The 16,699-nt window shown below is 38.1% G+C and overlaps 1 protein-coding gene across 1 annotated transcript in view; it reads right to left on the minus strand.

The window, feature by feature from the left end:
• Positions 1-5,181: 5,181 nt before the first annotated feature.
• The window catches only part of LOC136871809 (zinc finger protein OZF), a 44,208-nt gene continuing 32,690 nt past the window's right edge, over positions 5,182-16,699 (minus strand). The window contains exons 2-3 of the transcript XR_010859824.2: positions 6,397-6,648; positions 5,182-6,293 (exon numbers count right to left, since the gene is read on the minus strand). The gene's annotated coding sequence lies outside the window, so the exon portion shown is untranslated. The remainder of the gene's footprint in view (positions 6,294-6,396; positions 6,649-16,699) is intronic.

The raw sequence follows: 16,699 nt of genomic DNA on the forward strand, positions 1-16,699 counted from the left end.
GCTGTAGGTAGCTGACCAGTTATGCGAGGAAGTACAGCACAAACAATAGGGGTAGTGTAGTCTGTGACCCTGGATGTAACTTGAATTTGACAAATATGTGACGATTCAGTTGCCTTAGTATCACTAATTCCCCTTATAGGCATTGAGTGCCAACTCAATTCAATCTCCAAGCGATCTGCCAAACAACTGGACATGAAATGCATTTGAGACGCACTATCAAGTAAAGCTCAACACTGATGCGCATTCCCACATTTGTCTGTAACCACTACGAGGGCTGTTGACAACAGAACTTCTACGTGAGTATAGTTGCTCTTCACAGCAGAGTAGGTTTGCCGCTGAGTCTGGTTGGTTTCTGATGTAGTAGAAGCATGGTAGGAAGTACTCTGCTCCTTGTGCAACAGAGTATGATGTCTATTATTGCAGATTCAACAATTTCCTGAACTACACTCCTTTAAAGTATGATTAGCACCCAGACAGTTAAAGCAAAGTTTACACTTCTTGGTGAAATCTATTCTATTTCCAACGCTGGCTTTATGAAACCTAGGGCATTTTGTTAGGGTGTGAGAAGCTTTACAAAACTCACAATGAGTTGCTGTTGTGACAAACGACTTCTTACTGCCCTTATAACCACCATGTTTGGGTACGACCTGTTGCTTGTTGCTTTGGTGTTTTTCGGGGTTGATTAGCTCCAGAGTTTGACAACTGTAACTCCAAGAATGCTACTAAATCCTTCAAGCGAGGGAACTTCTTATCTGAGGATTTGACTTCTCACTGTTTTCTTAGACTGAGGCTGATTCAATCTAGCACTAAGCGAGATAATAAAACCTCATGCAGAGGTACATCTATCTCCATTACTTCGATAGCGCTCAAATTGCTCAGCAGTTGATTTAGCAACACTCTTAAATCCTTAGCTGATTCCGTTTTAACTGATGGAAGATCTAGCAGTTGCTTAACGTGTAGGTCTACAATCAATTTGTTATTATTATATCTCTGAAAGATTAATTTCCAAGCTACCTTGAAATTGCTTTCAGTGACAGGCAAGCTTTCAATTACTTTGGGAGGTTCTCCCGATAAGCATGATAGTACGTAATAGTACCTCTGGATATCTGTTAAGGCATGATTATTAATTACCAGGCTCTGGAAGGTATCTCGAAAGTGAATAAATTCAGAAATAATTCCCGTAAATTTTGGCAGTGAAATTGTAGGGAGTCTTATTTCATGCATGCTACTCGTATTTGAAGAACTAGATGTTGCAGGGGAAGTTGCCAGACTTCTTAAAGATCAGGAGGATGTATCCTTCCACAGCAGGGCTGAAAACCAAAGAGCTCTGACCATCTCTGGAAACTTGCTGTGTGAAAGCAGTTGGATCTGATGTATGAGTTTTGCAATAAATGTGATCTGTGGTTTGGTTAATAGACACTGTCATCATCGCAGCACATTCACAATGCTGTATGGTCTTCAACAATTTTTTAACAACAAAGTCAGCTATATAATAAACAATGTTGTTTACATAATCACTCAGTTCTGATGCATCCAGTGCATTACAATAAACTAAACATTCTGAATCCAAATAGTTCTCATTATTTGATCCTGACTGCACCTTACAAGACCTGAACTGCGCAACAAAGAATTCACAGTTTGATTCTAAATTAATCACTTTGGTATTTGAACCAGCTGTTATACTGTTTTTTAGCAACAGTGATTTGAGAACTGACTGAAACTGTAGTGTGTTTGGATTGTTATTCCAACCACTCTAGCTCGATTACAGGAAAAAGCAATTCAATATGATCTTGCGATACCTTGTATGTCAAGAAATATTTGAATGGGTCACTCTCTCTGAAAAGAAGTTCTGGTACCAACATGCCTATACTTTTCATACACAACAGGAAACCAAATGCAAATGTTTTATGGAGATGTAACAAAATAGAAAAATCATCAATAGTCATTGAATTTAAGAAACTTTCCATTTCATCAAAATAATTTTAATAGAAATTCACAATTTTTAACCTCAAAGGTTGTTTGGATACTTGGCCGAAGACATTTCGAGAATTAAGGATGTCAAATAATCTATATATTTTCTTTATGAAAGAAACTGTTGCAGCTGAACCTTGAAAATCAGGGTGCTTATGCCCCTCAAGGAATTCAAGTGCATCTGCAACACCTGAACTCAAGGTTTGAGCAACAAGGGAAACATTCATTTTTTTGTTATAAAAATGAACATGCTGTTGATATTGAATTGACAAACTTTAAGCCCTCACTCTCCTGTAACGAATGAAGTTTGACAATGTAGTCCCATTTCACAACTCCAACCACAGTTCTAATTATTTTCTTATCTGCTAAAGTATTTCTTGCTAATTTCAGCATATGACATGGGTCCAATATTGCATAAACATTACAATCAGTTGATGAGTGTTTAAAATGAGATACAACATGCTCACCTTCATAACAGCATCCCAAGTTTCTCAGAGCTTGAACATTAACAAAAGTCCGATCACATGTAACAGTACGCACCACAACACCAACTTCATACAATTTAATAAGACAAGTTTTTTATTTATTGTGTCGGTAGATCAGCAGGAACCTTATTCACAAAAAGGTATGCCACTGGACACTTAAAATTTTTCCTGTATGACACAATTTGAAAAAACTATAGCTTTTCTAGCCAATTCATCTACCTCTGTTGAAAGCATTTGACCAAAATTAACATAACCTGTGTTAACTTTATTACTATCATCCCATAGTAACTGCTCACTGATGAAATCCATGACTTGATGCAGTTAGGATGTGGCAATGGAAACAGTGTTCTCACATATTTGTATGCTCTGGGGCAGCCCTGTCCAACGCGGCGCCCAAGGTGCCCTTTTATGGCGCCCTTCGCAATGAATTTCCAAATTAAATTTTACTTAATATTGAAAACAATACTTTTGCATTTCAATAAATATTCTTATTTTTCTCTTAAAAATACCATCCTCAAAGTCAGGAAATTTGTTATATCCATACCTCCAAATACACAAAGAGCTTTGAGTAAGTCATAAATGTGATCTAGGCCTAACTGACTCGAGTCCGCAATTATTGAAGAGATAGAAGAAAGGTTCAGAAAGAGAGCTATTCGACATGCAAGTAGTTGCGACAAAGGGAAATCCACCACAAACCTCTCACTGTGGGGGGGCTAGCGCCAGGTATAGGGCCCTCTCTACTCACGGAGCCAAATATAGCCGCATATTTATTCTGCCAAACAGAACCGCTTCCTTATGATTCACTTGATTGCAGTGCCATAAACTACCTACCATGACCGAGTTACACCAGGACGACAATGGGACACCCAATTTGCCCACAAAGTAACTTTAATCCCAACAAAGCTGTGCCGTAAACAATGAACAAACGATTTATGAAAGTCTTGCAATTGGAATGTTCCCAGTTCCTAGCTTTCAGGCGAACATTCAGTATTACTTGTGAGCTTATGCAGGGCTTATGGAATACGTTTTAAGTGCCTTGTGTTGTGATAAGTTGTACATTCAACATGTTTCGTGTGCTTTTCTTCATTACTATTTAAACTTTAAATTATTCAGTTTATAATCAGTTATATTTCATTAAACATAACTCTTCTTAACATGGCTAAAAGGCAAAGAAATTATAACTTTAACAGTGAATGGGAGGACCAGTATTGCTTTATTGAAAATAAAGGAACGTCTGTGTGTTTATTGTGTAGTGCCAGCGTGTCTGTTCCTAAAAGAAGTAATGTACAACGACATTTTTTGACTAATCACAACAAATTTAACAGTGAATTTCCTGTTAATTCTGAACTAAGAAAACACAAAGTGAAAGACCTAAAATCTAAATTAGCATTACAACAATGTGCGTTTAAGAAGCCAGTTCAGCAAGCGCGTAACGTGACAATAGCTTCTTACAAAGTTTGTAACGTCCTAGCTAAAAGGAAAAAAGCTTTCAGTGATGGGGAAGTAGTGAAAGAAGCTATGCTAAATGCCGCTGAATCTCTGTCCGAATCTCACAAAGATAAATCTGAACTGATATCTTCAATCAAAGGACTTCAGTTGTCTCACCACCACCAACCGAGCTTGATAGCTGCAGTCGCTTAAGTGCGGCCAGTATCCAGTATTCGGGAGATTGTAGGTTCGAACCCCACTGTCGCAGCCCTGAAAATGGTTTTCCGTGGTTTCCCATTTTCACACCCGGCAAATGCTGGGGCTGTACCTTAATTAAGGCCACGGCCGCTTCCTTCCCACTCCTAGCCCTTCCCTGTCGCATCGTCGCCATAAGACCTATCTGTGTCGGTGCGACGTAAAGCAACTAGCAAAAAAAAGTTGTCTCACCAAACTGTTGCTAGGCGGGTTGAACAGATTTCTAATAATATGGAATCTCAATTATATCAGGATTTGAAATCATGTGAACATTTTTCACTCCAGTTTGATGAAAGTGCTGATATGTCTGACACTGCTGAGTTGTGTGTATTTGCTAGAATAGCTTTTAATGATTTTACAGTAATGGAAGAATTTGTCAAGCTATTGCCACTTCACGGACGTACTAGGGGAGAAGTCATATTTAATGCTTTCGTTAAATTCACCAAAGAGAGTAACTTACCACTGTCAAAGCTTGTCGCTATAACAACAGATGGGGCACCGTCTATGACTGGTAAAAATAATGGATTTCTTTCTCTTTGCACTAAGGATGAATCATTTCCAAAATTTATTTCTTATCATTGTATTCTTCACCAAGAAGCTTTATGCGCAAAGGTTTTAAAGTTCGATCATGTCATGAAAATTGTAACTCATGTCGTGAATTATATAAGATCGTCACCTACTCTTCATCAATTGTTCAGAAATATTTTAAGTATGTCAGATTCGGAGTATGGTGACGTCATCCTTCATGCAGACGTAAGGTGGCTTAGTAGGGGGAAAACACTCGAACAGTTTTGCTGCCTGTTGGATGAGATACGAGACTTTATGAAACCATCTCCTGAGAAATATTATCACAAACCTGATGATATATCTTGGCTAATCGAATTAGCATTCTTGGCAGACATCACCTCAAAATTAAATGAGTTAAATCTCGAATTGCAAGGAATAGATCATAATATTTCAGGTATGATAAGTATTGTCAATGCATTTGAAGAGAAACTTAAGGTATGGATTGCCCATTTAAATAGAAATTCCCTTTCACATTTTCCAAATTTGAAATCTATGGCAGATACAGTAAATGGCGGCAAGCGTGATTTTTCACCTCTTGCTAAACATCTTGAAACTCTTGGGTCCGAACCTGGTAGCAGATTTAGCCAGTTTTCAATGCTTGAACCAGTGATCATGTTTGTCAATAATCCCTTCGCTTCTGTTGACGTTTGTGAGCTTGGAGGGAGGGTGTGTGAAATATTCAAAAATTATAATCCTGAAGAATTAGAAATGGAAATTTTAAGCCTTCAGTCAGACCTTTCTTTGAAATCCTCCTACGCAACATGTGGCAATTTCTGGACTCTGGTGAACGGTAAGAAATATCCCATTACCCGCAGTGTTGCTCTGAAGATGCAATCTTGTTTTGGTTCAACCTATCTTTGTGAAGTCGCGTTTTTCGACTATGAACATAATAAAAAACAAATACCGATCCTGCCTGACAGACTCACACCTGGATGACGCATTAAGAGCAGCCTGTTCCAGTTACACACCAGACTTTCCTCAACTTGCAGCAAGCATGCAGTGCCAGATTTCACGTTAATTATGTGAGTAAATATATTTTCATATACTATTTAATTCTAGATTTATTATCATTATTATTTTTATTATTATATAGTCGTTGTAGTACCGATAGCAGTAGTCGAATTAGTGGAATCGTACCTGGCGCCCGCATACCCTTAGTTATCATGTGAATGTGCTCGCGTAGAAACGAACGTTGGACAGCCCTGCTCTGGGGGAATGAAAGTGCAATGTTAAAGCAAACTGTTTCATGATATCACTGTACCTTCTTGCTGGTTTGCCTACCTCAGAATTCTGAAACTGGTTCATTATGAAGTGCAATGAAAAGCCACTGAAATGAAATTTCAAAATGCTTTCTAAGTCAATTTGTATTTAGATACCCCTTCTCTTGCAAATCTGAAATTAATTCAGCCATGTTACTTATTTTTTATTCCTGCAATAAACAATCATCTGAAGCCTGTTGATCTTCTTTCTCAATTCTGTTTTCACAGGAGATTGTGGGAGATTATCTGTCTGAGTCTGTTTATCTATTTTCATATTTTCAGGGAACTCGTGGTCTTGAACATAAACACCTGCCACTTCCTCTTCTTTCTGCAATTAAAAAGTCACATCAAACATTTAAATGGATAAGAATACTACATTTGTAAAATGTATTCTTCTATACAAATTGTATAGGCCTAGGTCTAATACTAACCAGATTAAGGACTGGTTCTTTGCGAACCAGCTGTCATCTTGTAATAACCTTTTTTGCAGATGGCCTGGAAAATTAAAGATTGATGGTACAGCATCTTCTTTCAGTAATTTTACAGGTGCACCAGGTCTTGATTGATAACTATCAGGTGTAAAATATTTGCTGCATAATGTACTGTATGCTATGGGTAACCAATATTCTCTGTGTATTGCTTGATCCCACTTCTTCAGAATATCAGGCCGAGAAAATGGTAACCTGTATAAAGAAGCAAATCATAAAAATAAATAAATGAATGAACAGTCTATGGCCATGAACTGCTTGAGGTTATGTCCGACATCAACCAGTTTCCTCCTTAGTTACGTACTAAAAATAACATATCTATGAAACTGAACTCCACTTCCTTTTCTCTGGAGCTCTTTACAACCATTCGCCACACAATATTTCACCATTTTATCATTAATAAAGGATGAAATCTCATCTAGAAATATATTTTTCAATAAAAATCACATATGTCCAATTCACATTCAATGCGTACACAATTGCCAACGTAACAAAAAACGAACGTCACATTTTTGCCATTCCAAAGCAGAGCTGTTGTGTATCCTGTTTATATATTGAGATCACTGGTTCATATATCATGTTTAACCTTGATATTGGCAATTGCGTCCATTTTAGCTCCATTTAATTAACATTCCAGGAGTTGCTGCTTGGCAACGGACCTGAACGGTTGCATTGTATAGTGTGTGCAGTTGCGAGTAACATACGGTGGAGTATAGTGTAGTGTAGTGCGTGTGATATGGCAGAGCATAGTGGGGGTGACGAATCGCCTGATCCGTCACAGCTATAGGTTGAACGGGAAGTAGAACTTCGTAAGGAAGATGATAACTCACTAATTGATTCCGCTCAATTATCCAATTCTTCTTCTCAAAATATGGAATGATGTACTGATCCACCCCGCTCTGATTCTACTCCTCCTGTTGTAACAAACGTATCCCAGTACTCACTATGGACCATATACTGTATATGTGGAATCTACCAATCCACAAAATATCAGTCATTTGCACCCGATGGCTTTGGGGCGCAAATTTCATGAAAATAATTTAAGTGCAAAATCCATTACTCGCAAAGGACGTAATCGCCTTCAGATTGAATTCTCATATGCAGTGCAAGCCAATACTTTCTTAACTAATCCTCTTCTCACTCCTCTTCAAGTTAAAGCATTTATACGCAATTCCAACATTATGCGTGTGGTATCATCCGTGATGTTGAAAAAACACTTACTAAATCCGAGATTCTTAAAAACTTAAAATCCATGATCCCTGTCCAATCTGTTAAGCGCCTTAACTACCGAGTCACACAACAAGGTAGTACACAGGCTCCGTTTAAGTAGTATTTCGTGGTCAGGCGCTACCTCAACATGTTTCCCTATACAGTGTTTATATGGAGGTTGAACCGTTAATTTTTGTTCCTATTCCATACCTGCCAACTTTCCCAATTTAGGCGGGAGACTCCCGATTTTCGACAGTTTTTTCCGCCTCCCGTTTGTCCTATTATTTCGCCCAATTTTAGCTTGTTTTTTGGTGAACTTCAAACATTTATTTCACATCCCTCCATTTAAGCTTGGTACACCAGTGGCCGGAAGTCCTTTGCTCATTGGCCACTTTCAAATGAAATATCGACGTTTATTAATATGAGAAATGTGCGATGTTTATTGAAACCTGTATATCACGACGCATGTATCGATTGCCAATCTCTAGTTCTCACGTGCCGTGTTCGTTCACATCAGTATAGTCGATTCTAGAGACTAGTCGCTAGATTTGGAGTCTATTTTGTAATTTAGTGATAACATTTCAAAAACAGCGACTAGTGACTTTTCTAGAGTTTTTAGGAGCCATTTCGAGACAATTCTGGCACACTTAAATTTATTCCCCGGTAAAAAATAGCTTCGCATAATCGTGCGGGTGCGTGGTGCAATATACTAATCTATGTATCTGCTAAGTAATGGCATCTAAGTGCATGACTGGTTCACACGTGTGGAGAATGAGTTCATACTGTTTTCGGAAGGCTTATCAGAGACCGATCATCTCACTCACATACTTCCTGTGAGGGAATAGAGGTGTGTAATTTTTAGCCTTGTAGCCTCATAGAGTAACAGTCGAGTTTTTGAGACAATCAGTGTTATTATATATACGATAGTACTCCTGTATTGCGCAAGACATGTATAATAAGCAGTTTTGATGAATTGTATCTCCTGATTTTCATATCAAAATCTCCTGATTTTTGGTTCTATAAAGTTGGCAGGTATGCTATTCTTTACACGTTATAATTCTCATGTTAGGTCCGTATTGAAATGTACGTAAATACAAAGTATGTTACAAGTGTTATTATTTTTTATATCCACCTATTCAATACAAAGAGATCTTTTTAGAAATTAAATATTATTACAAAATGTTAAGGGACATGTTTCGCCCATATTAAGGGCATCATCAGCCTCAAACTCAAACCTGTATGGTGAAAAATCAGGATCCTGATTGCTCTTACAAGTCATAAAAAGATGATATCATTGTAGGTGTCTGTCCAAACATACAAATTGTTAGAATGTCCTTGGCTAAAATTGCAGTATCAAGCTGCATGTCAAAAGTTCACACAATTATACTTTCTGGAGCGTTGAAAAACTTGTTGGGGTAGAGTAATAAACAGCTCAGTCTTTATAATGAAACAGAAATGTGCCTCCTTGAATACTCCTGTTAGAGGATCAGAAAAAGCAAAGCTGATAAACTGTCACAGATGCCAATTTCGTATGTTGTGAAAAGACAACAGCCTTCTTAAGTGGCTGTTCAGCTGCCTATAGTCTATTTAACTGGCTGAAGGAGTGAAAGTCGAATGCATTATGATAAGATAACCGAATGCTTTTTCCTCCACAATTACTTAAAGAAGACAGTTATCTTATCATAACGCATTCGACTTTCACACCTTCAGCCAGTTAAATAGACTATAGGCAGCTGAGCAGCCACTTAAGAAGGCTGTTGTCTTTTCACAACATACGACATTGGCATCTGTGACAGTTTATCAGCTTTGCTTTTTCTGATCCTCTAACAGGAGTATTCAAGGAGGCACATTTCTGTTTCATTATAAAGACTGAGCTGTTTATTACTCTACCCCAACAAGTTTTTCTATGCTCCAGAAAGTATAATTGTGTGAACTTTTGACATGCAGCTTGATACTGCAATTTTAGCCAAGGACATTCTAACAATTTGTATGTTTGGACAGACACCTACAATGATATCATCTTTTTATGACTTGTAAGAGCAATCAGGATCCTGATTTTTCACCATACAGGTTTGAGTTTGAGGCTGATGATGCCCTTAATATGGGCGAAACATGTCCCTTAACATTTTGTAATAATATTTAATTTCTAAAAAGATCTCTTTGTATTGAATAGGTGGATATAAAAAATAATAACACTTGTAACATACTTTGTATTTATGCTATTCTTTGCCGTAGAGACAAGAATTGTCAGGCAAATACTACCAGATGTGGTCGCTGCTCCCTTTCCCATTCTACTGAAGACTGTCTAGAAACATTCTTTAATGTGTTCACTGTCAAGGACCCCATCTGACTGGTTCTGCCTCCTGTCTCGAACAACACCACCAGCTCCAAATTAAGAAAATCATGAGCACTGGAAATATCTCCTTTAAATGATGCCTTGTCTAAGCTTCATCCCCAAGTTATTCTCCTGAGCAGCATCAGCAACAATTTCCCCCTCTACCTCTGGCTACATCTCCTATGCTTGCCGAACAATCAAGAAAACGCAAATTCACTCAAATTGTTACTCATCAACCTCGACCTGGACCTATACCAGGATATGACCGAGATGGTTATTTAAATCTCAACCGTGCTCCTCCAGCTCCATTTTCTCAATCCCTTTCATTGCCATCCACTTCCCATTCAACCGCCCTATCTGTCCCACCCGCTTTAGGAGCTCGTCCTGTATCCGGAAGTGTGTCGCACACACCGTTGTTAGACAATATCCAACGCCAATGTATACATCTATGACATGATATTACCAATAAACTTGCACAACTAATCCAACTTTGGAGATAATCATCAAGTATCTCATGCTCTTCACATGCTAAAAGACAGTACATACTCTAAGTTTTCTTTTTATGACCAGTCTCATGCAATGGAATGCCAGGAGCATCCTAACTAAACAACATGAACTAAAATTACTTATTCAACAAACACACCCTCAGATTATAGCTCTACAAGTGACATGGTTTTTGCCGAGTCATCATTTTTCTGTTCCAGGTTATAATACTGAACGATATGATGGGCGAGGATTTGGTGGAGTGGCACTCCTTGTTCAAAATAACATGTCATATCAACCATTACACATTACTACTCAACTTCCTTTCACCTTTAGTATCGATATACTTTATCGCGATATATACATTATCAATATCTACTGCCCCTCAGATATTTATCTTTCAGAAGAACAATGGTCAAACTATTTCGCTCAATTTGATCATGCCTCAAAGATCCTCATCCTCGGCGATCTAAATTGTCACCATACATTGTGGGGTAGTGAATCTGACTCGTCAAAAGGTACCCATCTCTTAAGCGCGACATATCAACATAATCTCATAATTCTCAACGATGGCTCTCCTACAATATTGACTCCCACAGGCTCCCCTCTTAGCGCAGTAGATCTTACTCTATGTCGTAGTTCTATGGCACCACTCACAACCTGGCATTCTTTGGTGGATACCTTTACAAGCGATCACTTTCCCACCATTATTACGTACGGCCTCAGTAGACCGAACCCGTCTCTGTTTGACACCAGACATATTCCTACCGTATGATCCCTTAAGAACTTTGACGCGAACACCTTCTGCCACTTTATCGCGACTCAACTTTCTTTCATGCCTGTTCGTATGTTAACATATGATTCACTCCTGCAGATCTTTCGCTATATCAATATCTATCACCCTTTTAAAGTCGTTCAAACTCCTCAATCACAGCAACCTTGTCGTCTGCATTGGTAGGATGATGAGTGCCATAACATTATACAGAAACGTAAAAGATTATTTTGCCTTTATCGAAAAAACTTATCGCCTCACAACTATTTCGCTTTAAAACATCATATTGCTTATTCCCGCCGAGTTTTTAATGCCAAGCGACGGGAAGCGTGGAGGAGCTTTATTTCATCACTCACAACATCCACACCGGTTACACAACTCTGGATTGCTGTTCGCACACTGACTCGTGTTTCTCAACATGCCGCAAGTGCGATAATCCCGACTGATGTGCTTGAAGAGTTTCTTCATTCTCCCACTCCGGACTATGTCGTCCCTGCAAGTACCTTTTCACAAGCCGATTCCAACTGTTATTCTTCCGTTTTATTACAACATATTACCCTATATGAATTCGAACCAGTTATCCCTACATCCTCTCAGTCAGCACCCAGCCCTGATTACATTACCTACAGTATGCTGCAGTTGTTGTCTCCACAGCTAAACAAGTGATTCTTAAATACTATAATACCATATTATCTACACTTGAAGTGCCATATCAATGGAATGACTTCTTTCTTGTGCCAATCCTTACACCGAATAAGATAGCTTCTGATTTTCACAGTTACCGTGGGATTGTTCTCAGTTCGTGTATGAGGAAAACATTTCTTAAAATACTACTACAGAGATTTCTCTAGGTGCTAGAATATTATAACCTGGTCCCAAAAAATCAATATGTGTTTCTTAAAGGCCATAGCACTCAAGATGCTATAAACACCTTTGTACTCAATCTACTATTGGCCAAGGCACGTCGCCACAGTACCATAGCTACGCTTCTTGATATTCATGGCGCATATGACTCTATTCCATTACATATGTTATGGGATTGTCTTTCTGCTAAGAATTTCCCACCTGGTTTCATTTTCCTTTTACAGCAATCAATTACATAACGTAATCTATATATATAAAATAAGAGTTTTGTCTGTACATTGCTCTGTATCGGTCATGCCCACAGTAACAAGGAAATGCCCTTTTTACTTTTCCGTAATTTCTGTCTTTCTGTATGTATGTACACGCATCACAAGAAAACGGCTGAAGAAAATTTAACGAAAATCAGTATGCAAAGTCGGGGAATATGTCGCTACAATCTAGGCCATAAATAATTTTACTCACGCAGAGTGAAATGTTAGTTTAGGGGAAGGCCTAAAATTTAGATCTCAAATATTTGTTATTAATGGACGTATCTTAACAAAAATCGGTAGGGAAAGTCAAGGAATTAGTCGCTACAATCTAAGCCATAAATAATTGTATTCCTGCTGAGAAAAATTATAGTTTAGGGGAAGGCTTACAATGGAATTCTCAAATATTTATGTTATTAATGGTCGTATCTTAATGAAAACCGGTACGCAAAGTCAGGGAATAAGACGCTATAATCTAGGCCATAAATAATTATGTTATTAGTAGTTCGTATCGATAAATACTACATAACTAAAGTTATATAGTATTATATTTCTGATCATTTATATCTTATACATTGTTACCATACCGGCTATGATCAGAGATATTCATGAATTTGGATTTTTGTTACTAAGTCCTTATCAGCGCAGAGTCACGAGAAAATGGGTAAACAGGATTTAATGAAAATCGGTATGTAAAGTCAGAGAATAAGGAATTACCGTCTACGCTATAAATAATTTTGTAAGATGCCCTAATATCACAGTCTAAAAAAATTAATTTGAAGACCTACAATACAGAAAGCTCATAAAATTGATCAAGAATAACATTACATTGACCATTGTTTGTTGTGATGTGCTTTGTCTTTTGTTGCCACTCATCTCCATTAGATAGGAATACTGCTGCGTACCGAGTACTTTTTTAAAATTTGCCTTACGTCGCACCGACACAGTTAGGTCTTATGGCGACAGTGGGATAGGAAAGGGCTATGAGTGTGAAGGAAGCGGCCTTGGCCTTAATTACGGTATAGCCCCAGCATTTGCCTGGTGTGAAAATTGGAAACCATGGAATAACATCTTCAGGGCTGCCGACAGTGGGGTTCGAATCCACTATCTCCCGGATGCAAGCTCACAGCTGAGCGCCCCTAACCACATGGCCAACTCGCCTGGTCGTACCGAGTGTAACAGTCTGCCTAAATATTGGCGGGAAGTAGCTGGGGAGTTAGGTGACTTTCTTCTTTAGCATGCTATTCCTCTGTTTCATAAATTTTCCAATATTACTGGTACGTAACACACTGATTCATCATAGCACTCAAGCTATTCAATCCCTACTCTGAGGCACTGATTGGAATGAGAAGTGTGCGTATTTAACGCAATAATGGCAGAGGAGTGTTCACGGCTGTCTGCGGCCTGATCATTCCAGCTCTGGAACTTTGGAATGTTAGATCGGTACCGTAGTACTGAAATTGTAAAATCCTTTTATGTACAACCACTTACTCAATACAATACAATACACTCATTGAATTATAAAATAATCATGAGGTGTCTTAAATAATGGGACATGTTTCGTTCGGCATAGCGAACATCATCAGCCGTTAATGTACAAAGACTAGGTCAGGGCCCTGAGCTTAAAATGATCAAAATTGTGTCCTCATATTAAAGTAATTACAGTGTCGTAACAAAAAGTAATAATATAACATTAGACTTAGGGCCTGTACTACGACTGTCAGATAAACAGCCAGATACGTAGGCTGCAGTTTTGCAAACTAGAAGTTAAATATTTTCTTGCGTACTACCAACGGATTTTAACTACGGTATTGTAATGCGGAAGATGTAGTAACATTTTTATTGGGTTGGTAATAAGGTTACTGAAAATATAGTGAAATTTAGCGCGGTGGTATACGTGTTCCGTGGTGTTTTCGTTTGTTCAGCTCTATTCCTTTTGAAATTTTATTACTATAATCCAATATCAGACTCTTATTAAGCTATAATGTGGAAGTCCAGGTCAAAAACAGAATTAGGACTGAAATATCCACATACGAAGAAATGTTAAAATTAATTAACTGTATAACGAAACTGAAATTGTTATAGAAAATAAAAAGACTGAAAATGTAACCTGGACGCAAAAGTTAAGATTCAGGTTATGTATCTTTTTTGTCTAGTACTATTTACGAAGTTGCGCGTTACGACGAAAGTAAAGTTTATATTCGTAATTAATGCCACTGATGCAGTGTGGGATCATTAATTTTATTATTAATTCAAAAATTGTTTGCTAATTGAATAAGTAGTTAGTTTCTTTCCTTTCAATACAACGTGAGAATAGTAACTGGCAAGCATTTATCTCACTTTAGCGTAAATACTTTTGTAGCAAGTTGTTATGAAGTAAAAGAAATATAACCTCCTTAACATCCTCATTCGACGGACGAATCGCCATGAACAACGTCGTATACCTTTACTCCATATGTGCGTCGCGGATAGATTTGACACGCATTTTAATGATTAGGAAATGTGTGCTATCACCTCTAGTACCCTACCGACTACCATTTACAAGGTAAAAAAACGTTAGACTATTGGGACTCGAACCCACGAAAAATTGCTTATTAGCAAACTTTGCTGCCCTAACGACCACGGCTACCCATGACGCTTGTGGTTAACTGCTTGTGTACTACTGATATACTCAGTAGCAACAACTTGCTAGCTTGGGAAATCTTTAAGAATTCTGTGATAGCTGGACATGAAGCATGACATACTTTATAAATATATACATAAATTACATTGTAACAACTTAATTTCGCAAAGCATCATGCAGATGTAGATTCATCTTGATGAGTAGCCATCTTGATTCTTTACAGTGGCGTCCCCGATAAGAGCTAAGTCCCAGATAAGAGCGTTAACAGCCTCTCCAACTTCGGCATAGCTATACTCGAGAATATTTTCCCAGATTGCACATAAACGAAAGTCGTAGTACGCGGTTTCAACCGAACTTCCAGATAAATGTCCAAACTGCCAAATAAATTTATACCGCACTTTTATCTGGCTGTCGTAGTACAGGCCCTTAGATTGTAGCAATATGTACAGATTAACAGCAAGAATTTGTCGTGGAATACACTGAACGATGGCAGTCTGTGAAGTTAAAAACTATCATGGATTGTTAAAGTAAAAAATAGACAGTATGGACATTAAAACATACGTCAATGCGCGAAGCGTGGATTAATTATTGAGGATGGAGTTCCTTCAGTTATGCAAAAACAAGAGTTGAAATAGAGTTCATTGAATAGTAAGAGTCCAAACTGAACCAGTCAAAAGGCGCATAACAACGAAACTAAGGTTGATATGATGTGATCTCCAATAGTTGCAAATTTTGTAGGAGAGATGATCTCGATGCCAGAAGGAAATACAAGTTAACTAGTCCATATTCAAACGCTAGCAGTAAAACTAAAATCGTATGTAACATAGAACAGCAATAATAGACTCATTAAGAGTAACGACGATCTTGAATATAAGGAGAGTTCTAGCAATTCTCAGATGAATAGAGCAGATTATGGCATAAAATGGAGTTTGGAATCCTTAGGACTAGTGTGAGGTGTCCGCTAGCGTTGGCTGCGTGAAGAAAACATGTCCCATTATTTAAGACACCTCATGATTATTTTATAATTCAATGAGTGTATTGAATTTTAGTGAGTAGGTGGTTGTAAATAAAAGGATTTTACAATTTTAATATATTATCTTCAATACGGTTCTATTATGAGATTAATTACATGTACCGCAGTACTGTTCGTTAAAGTGAGAAAATGTGCGGTTTTTCATTTGATTGAGTATTTTATGTGGTAACATTGCTTTCAATCGCTACATTCCTACTGACGTTTTTGTAATGACCTATGTTCACTTCAGTTAGGAAAACCACAGAGTCAGTCCTCCTGAGAATCCTGTAGCGAAGCACGGGTACATCAGCTAGTCTTATAACAAAATCGCCGCAACATCCTATTTCTAGTCGGCAGACGTTAAATAGCTTACCGCAAGGGGACATTTTCAGCGGGATACTTTTTGCTCTTTATATGAGCGATTTTGACAGGTTAATAACGCGCTCCACCTGCATAATAGCATACGCTGACGATATCGTTCTTTAACTATCTCACACCAACATCGATACATGCCACGAGCGAATGTCGCAACTTATGAGTGAGGCTACCTTGTGGTTGGATTCCCATGGCCTTCAGCTTGCAACATCCAAATGCTTAATGATGATCTTTACCCATCGCCGTAAAAATGACCGGAACCCTCTTCTATTCGATATGTATTCTATCCCTATCTATACCCATTATAAATACCTTGGACTACATT

The sequence above is a fragment of the Anabrus simplex genome, chromosome 4 (assembly GCF_040414725.1).
Source record: "Anabrus simplex isolate iqAnaSimp1 chromosome 4, ASM4041472v1, whole genome shotgun sequence".
Taxonomy (NCBI): domain Eukaryota; kingdom Metazoa; phylum Arthropoda; class Insecta; order Orthoptera; family Tettigoniidae; genus Anabrus; species Anabrus simplex.